The following is a 6,462-nucleotide window of genomic DNA, read 5'->3' on the forward strand; positions in this document are numbered from 1 at the left end:
CAACTGCCGCTCTATTTTTGCAGCCTTTCCCAAACCGAAAAATGGGAGTTGAATTTGATCTTTCATTTTAATTATACTGGGGATAACATTCTTTGCATGAGTTTGTAAACAGTGGAATCCCATACGAAAATAAAATTGCTTAAGGTTCGGGCTGAGGATTTCATCCTTCATCTGATCAAGTTGCGCAGAAGTAAATAAAACAGTCCCAAACAAGAAACAACGAGTAAAGGGGGAGGCAGATAAGGACTCAAATGACAATAAGGGGCAAAAAGTGCACTAAAATGTGGAAAAATAGTGAGAAAATAGTCGAAAAAGAGTCGAGAAAAGGGAAAAATAGCTTTAAAAATTAAAAAATTGGAAATTTGGCTTTAAAAGTTTGAATGATTTTTTCAGGTTATAGCTTTTTTTCGAGGTCTACTTATGATACATCTAAACAGGCGTTAAATATTAATGAACACTAAATGAGCTCAAATGTAAGAACTTTCCATTAAGCCATCATAGGGAATTCGCAATTACAATTAGTTCCTTATTACTCCACCATCGAATAACGAATGTTGACAAAACCAAACAATTGAGGTGTCACCTAATTTTGAATGATATTTAGAAACATGTTGATGAAAAGAGGGGTTCTGTTTGCTGTTTCTTAATTACTGGTGTGCTAATACGCCTTACGAAATGGACCTCTTGTGCCAATCAACACTTGAAAGTTGACATGGCATTTTTTCCAAAGACTAGGCGTTAAAAATTGTCAACTCATTTTTACTAATAATGGCGTTTCGAAAAAGGTCTTCTCAAAAACTGCAAATTGGTGTATTTGTGGGACTGAGAACATTCTAGATTGTTAGACAATTTCGCAACAATATTTTCTAAGATCTCTGTGGTATTCAGAGTGTGTAGCATCCACATCTTCCAACCCAAATGTGAATGCTCTTATCAAAAATAGCCTTAGCCACAAATGGATCGACTAGGGACCTTTCCCGTCATTCCCTTAAGTGCTGGACCATTATAAAGATAGAATTGTTATTATATCTTTTCTAAATGGTCTAAGGTCAAAGTTTCTGGCGGAGAAAAACCTTTTGTATCATGGCAGTCAGCGGCAAAGTCATTGAGAGAGAATGTGGCGGGCAAAGGTTAATCTTTATCATGTCTGGTTAGTATTTAGCAGTCCGGCTAAATCCGCTTTCAACAGACATATTATTTGTCAAAATTTGATATGCCTTATTAAGATTTGCTCTCATCACTTCAAAGGCAACGTTTAATCAAAATTGATCGCCCAAACTATTAGCAACACCTTATAAATCCGCCATATTTACCATGAAATACTTTTTTACCTTATCTAAAATAAAGGAGAAAAATAACAAAAGAATGCATGGCATATGTAGATAATTTAATTGATTTTGTGAAACTAATTTTGCGCAATATTCATTCATATTTATTCATAATCTTCAAGTACAACTAGACTACAAAGAAAAGTGAAGTACTTTATTGCGACTCTTCCTCATGTCAGTGGGCAAAACTGTTATATAAAAAGTGTATATATGAATATAGTCCATAAACCTTAAAACAAGTATAAAAAATGGATGGTCAGTAGGATAAAATAGTTAACTATACATGTAGATTGTCGTATCACAGAAAAAATATGACTAAACTTGGTTCAATGCACATGAAAAAAGTAATGATTGGAACGATAGACAATATATGAACAGACGGGTAGTTGTAAATGATGAAAATCTTGGTTATGGCACAAGAGTTGGTGGGTCAAAAAAAGACCTGTACTGAATTACATGCATGTTTGTCACCAGAGGCAAACCTCATCGATTTGGTTCACGGATTTCAAAAAAAGCTCACAGGGCCTGTGTCATTATGACTTAACTCAAATTCCCGCCACAGCGGCAAGTTTTCATTATTGCATGGACTATTGACAGAACCAAATTTATGTCATTTTCGTATGATATTATGTCTTATAGGCAAAGATCTCATGAAGCCAAATCAAGTCACGCTTGTTAGCCATAGACACCCAGACTCGGAGCTTTTACACAGACTGAGTGGAAATAATAAATAGGAATGTCAAGGACATTTGGGCTATACAAAAGGGATTTATGAAGAAAAAGGAGCCATTTTCCTCTCCACCGAGCAAGTCATTCGGTCAGTTTGGAGAGATAGAGCAAAGAGAACGTCGTGTTTTGCTGAATTTTTAAGACCCAAACGCTCGTATTGCTGTACATAAAGCTGTGTCAAAAAGTCCCTGTCATTGAGTTCCAATTACAAAACGGACAATGAAACCTTCTTATTATAACAGAGACCAAATACACTCTTTGTGGAAGACTTTTGATTCTTAAAAAGAGAAAACAGGTGATTTTGTGAGTTGGTCAGCTACAAGACGAATGTTCGTAATTGCAGCAACTCAGGTTTTCAACAGAATTTAACATGAACAATGAGACTTAACACGTGGGTGGATAAGCGCCATTTATCAAATTACATGCCCTTTTCATTATTTCTGAATATTGCCTCTCAAACAAAAATACTCATTAGAATTAATTGAAATTTGATACTCATACTCATGAATGATGCAGCCATCCACGAGAAAAATCTTATTGAAATCATTCACAAGCTAAATGTATGCATCTAAGTAGCCATAATTACGAAACGTCCTAAAAATCGATCGATGACTGAGAAGACTAAAGATATCAACTTGATGAATAAGCTGAACAGCTTAGACAAATATGAAAGGACCAAAAAATAGGCAATTTAAGTTGAAAAGTCGAATAAAATTGAGAATGCGACGAAAAGAAATTCGTCACAAAAAGCATACAGATGGAGTGAGATGCACTTTGCCTAGCTTTGCCTGCCAACCGCTGACTGAATCAAATGAATAATCACGGGAGGTTGCAACAAGGGTTACCAATTTGCTTGTTCAATGGTACATGACATCACTAGTGGCATGTCAAAAACCCATTAGTTATTGTCAAAATATAACCCAGATTTTTAATGTCCAACCAGGGCTACCTTTTTTGCTCAAACCTACCATTTAACGCTACGTTAAAATCAGCTGACACGGGTGACTTTTCTTTCCAAATTTTTTAGCCACCTTGATTTTAAAAAGTCATTTGATCCCATCAATTCTGTCAACGAACCGGTTGTCATAGCAAAGGTTGCGTGATGAACAGTTCTTTCTCAAATCATAGATTTCGAGACATTGCATGTCGGACAACCGACAACTCGGTTGGCTAGACAGAACAATAAACCGGTTTGCGATCATTTGTGCAATTTAGCACTGACATTTGCACAAATACACTTTTTGACACTGGCCGCAACCGAAGGCAGAGGACCAATCAGATACCGACTAAGACACTTCTGATAGGAATTGTAATGGATGATGCGGTGTCTAATGATATGATCTCTCCTTGAAACCCATCTATAAGCCTTGGCCAAGAGTGCTGTTTCTCTTATGTGAATGAGTTATCAAATATAATCTTTACATGGCATACTCAATTACGTTGACCTTTCCAAGACCACGAGACATATCAATGATCTCTCTTTATCGGTACGAGGTCCATCGAACTGTGAAAGCTTTAGAGCTTTCGTTTCAATCAATTTGTGATGGCAATCCAGACGAGATTCCTGATGAAAATCGAGCGGTTGCTCGAGACAAATTGATCTTCGCTGAGCATGCTTTGTCTCTATTGAAGCTATGTTTCTACTGGAGGATTCTGATGCTTCCATTAACACCGAGAATACCTGGAAACTGTGTTGAAATAAGCGAAAACATCATACTCTCCTGCAAAAGGATATCAGACATCGTTCACATCAAAGCTAGACAATGTTCAACACTTGTAATGGACAATCCGCCTTCATTGTCTTCAAGTCATAGTTTTCATTTGATAACCTAAGTTCCCGTTTAGGCACTTGATTGGGAAGTCAATATCCTTGGGTTTGATTATTGGAGAGCATCTTACAATGTTAAGTTAGGGTTACCAGCGCGACTAAAAGACCAAGATGGACATTTCTCAAGCCATCCATGCTGTCCACCATTCGAGATGTGCATCCCACTTAAAAACAAAAAACAGTGAACTTATTCTGGATCAAATTTTGGTTGCAACTCGTCGTGATTCTCTCCTCCATTTGTTACAAACAGAACTCTCCTCCTTACGACTGCTACAATGCGGTTCGTGATTTCCAAAACAAATCCTACAACTCTTTACTCGATGATCGAGCTCAAAGTTCTAGCAATGATCTGGGTACTCAGCAAGTGTTGGTTTATTTTATGGGGCCGACAAAATCAAGTTGCAGGTCGGTAGAAAACACACACAGGCCAAAGCATTTTCATGCTAGCCATTGGATGACTCCATCGAGGAACACTATGCTACACGCAAAGCCCCAAAAGAGCTCATCCTTGCTTGTATTATTTGAGAATGATGTCCTTTTCTGTGAAGCCCGTACATTTGGAGCAAAAGACCTGGAACATTAAGCCTTACTTCAAGCAGTCCTTGTAGGCGTACCACTTGTCCCCTTGAAAGTGTGTGGTCGTCCTTATCTTTGCTTCAAGGAATACTATATTGTGGGCATTGAATTCTTATTCCCAATAACATACGGTCTCTTATTGCTTAATCGCCTGCAGATTACACAATCAGAGCATCAAAGTAACCAAACGCCTAGCAAGACAATCTGTATATTGGCCTGGGATTACAGCATTCATTAATTCCATTATGGTTAATAATTCTTTTTCCAGTTGCCATGACTCTCGATCTAATTATCAACGTGAGCCCTGTGCAGTCGATGGCTTGCCATGCAATGTAATGGACGAGCTTCATGTTGACTTGTTTGAGCGCAATTCCTTGGATCGGCAGTCTGGAAAGATGATTTATAAAGCATCTTTACTCCAGCCCAATTTCCAAGCAAGTTGCCATCGCCCTTACGTCCAGAATTTATATGCTTGGAAATCCGAAGACTTTGAGTTCCTACAATGGACCTCGATTTGCCTATTTGTGTAGAAAAAAAAGATGTAAAAGTTTAGCAAATTATCTGGAAACCAAGTTCACCGAGCAATAGTGGCCCTTATTTCCAACGTCAGACAGCCCAAACGAAATGGAGACGAGGCACGGTAGATTGCTGAATAAACTTCTCTTAGCAATGCCATAAACGCAATTTCTTTTCCAGACATTGTGTGACCTAGGTCATTAATCATATTTTTTTCATTTATTTTTATTTATTATTATTTTTATTTTATTATTTATTTTGATAGAATCAGCCAAAAACAACTCAAATGTATTATAATTCAACAACAAGTTATCCACCCTATTGGCCCTTTATTTGGCGGAGGCTAGCTCACAAAGCGCCCTCTGAAGTGCAGAACGTAAACCATATTTCGTGTGGCTTAATTAGCCAATCGATAGTTCAACGGCTTCGCAGAACATAGAGTATGCACAATGAACGAGACTTCCACATGTTTCGATGCTTCTTCGTCCCCAACTGACTTTACTTTTGAGGCTCTCTTACATCTCAGAAACACTCCATCCCCGATGTCGTTTACCCTGTTTCTCGTATGCTTCACCACATGTTAAGAACCAAAATACTCATTTCAGATCTTCATCCTCAAGTCAATTTCGAAATCGCAGATGTGGAAAAGAAAACCAGCGTAGCTAAACAACGCCAAAATTAACCTCCAAGAACAAAATCTGTCCTCAAATTCTAATGGATCGGTCCAACAATCCCAATCTAAGACCCGTCAAGACAATAAAATTAGCTCTTGTGAAATCCTACGTAATTTTGTTTGACGGAATCGCATAAGCGCGAAACTGTCGCCTACTATGGTTATGCAATCATTAAAGTTAACAGACCATTCATTCTTACTCATAATCTATTAGAACAAAAACAAATCACCCTGATTTTCCAACAAGTTCACGCCGTTCTCTCCGTGCTAGAAAACCTCCAACCTGCTGCCAATTTACTTGAGGTTTCAAGAGATAAGGGGATATAACGATATGATCTCTCCCTGAAAACTACATATCAATAAGAGTTTCGGCCAAGAACCCGCTCTGACCGCTGTGTGTTTTTAGGAATCACTCATCAAATGGAATCATTTCTTCAACGTAAAATGGAACACATATTTTGGAGTTATTTCATTAAAGAAATGAAAAGACGCTAAACATCAACATTCAAGGCTTTGAATTCATAATCTAATATAATCTATGAGCAAGAATATGACAGAATTAAGGGTCTCATTTAAAGACATTTTGAGACACCCTAAATCACATTTCTTGAAATATCAGGTCAAGTATGGTACAGTTGGTAAATTGATTCAAAAATCCTGACCTTAAAACCATGAATCTAGGGTAACCGAGAGGTCTAAAGGGCAAAGTGAAAAGGACAAGAACCATCTGTATCCTAATATCAAGGTTTTTTTTTACTTTATTTAAGTATTGTATCGGAAGTACAAAAATGAAATCTGGTTTATTTGGTTCC

This window comes from Tigriopus californicus, chromosome 2 (genome assembly GCF_007210705.1).
Source record: "Tigriopus californicus strain San Diego chromosome 2, Tcal_SD_v2.1, whole genome shotgun sequence".
NCBI classification, from domain to species: Eukaryota; Metazoa; Arthropoda; class Copepoda; order Harpacticoida; family Harpacticidae; genus Tigriopus; species Tigriopus californicus.